Raw genomic sequence first — 1,056 nt, forward strand, 5'->3', positions numbered from 1 at the left:
GTGGGTGTGTGGATTTCTGCCCCAGGGTCAAGAGGGAGAGATGACTCCCACCTGTCCAGTCCTCTCAACACAAACATGACAGAGACACTTGAAGCTGCACTGATGGAGATTTGAAGATGAAAATATTGACAAGATGGTAAATAACCAGGTCAAGGGTTCAAACTGAATTGCAGCAAAACAATTTCATCGATTGGCACAGGGCCAAAAAGAGGTAGGGGAGAGGGAGTCGTTTTATAGCAGATTGTTTCAGCCCCCACCCCAAAGATATGGCTGGGGCCTATGTTGTTGAGCCTAAAAAGGGATGAAAAGTAAATTTGATCAATGAAAGTTAAATACTGGAAGTCATTTAGTCTGGAACCTAATTTCTGCAGTTATTATAATAATAATAATAATAATAATATACACAAGGCCTGAAATTTGTGGGAGGGGGTTCTATGGATTACATCAACCCCTATATTCAAATGGTTCGTTCTTTTATCGACTCCAAAAGGATGAAAGGCAAGGTTGACTTAGCGATTTGAATTGAGAATGCAAAAAGCCACAACTCAATATCACAAGGCATTTTGTCTGACACTCCACCGATTCAAACAATCCACTACAATTACACCACTTGAGAGAAAGAAAAATTAATTAGAAAGAAATTCTATGGAAAAAAAAAAAATGGGGGGAGGCAAGGGAAGGGGGGGGAGCAGTAGTGGTGGTGGGATGAGGTAGAACGCCAACACATTCTCTTGTGCTGATGTCAAGGATGCAGTGGTGACACTGGCAGGAGCAGTGGTGGTGGTGGTAGTAGTAATAATAATAGCAGCAGCAGCAGAAAGGGGGGGGGGGTCATTTCTACGACACCCAACCTTTCCCCCCGACACACCAACACAACTACTCTGCAGTCTGTTCAGAAACAACCCCTCTGCCATGACCACCACTACTAAAAGGGTTCGCTTTGTTTTGTTTAGGGTTTAACCATCAGACAAGGAGAGTGTTGGTGTTGATGTTGTCGTTGAGGCAGTGGTAATGGTTGCATTCTCAGTAGTAGTGGTGGTGGTGGTGGTGGTGGCG

General features: G+C 43.9%; 1 long non-coding RNA gene across 1 annotated transcript in view; it reads right to left on the minus strand.

Annotated features, from left to right (window-relative positions):
* LOC128251172 (uncharacterized) overlaps positions 1 to 1,056 on the minus strand; it is a 19,239-nt gene that overhangs the window by 12,721 nt on the left and 5,462 nt on the right. The gene's annotated exons all lie outside the window — the stretch shown is intronic.

Source organism: Octopus bimaculoides, chromosome 28, assembly GCF_001194135.2.
Source record: "Octopus bimaculoides isolate UCB-OBI-ISO-001 chromosome 28, ASM119413v2, whole genome shotgun sequence".
Taxonomy (NCBI): Eukaryota; Metazoa; Mollusca; class Cephalopoda; order Octopoda; family Octopodidae; genus Octopus; species Octopus bimaculoides.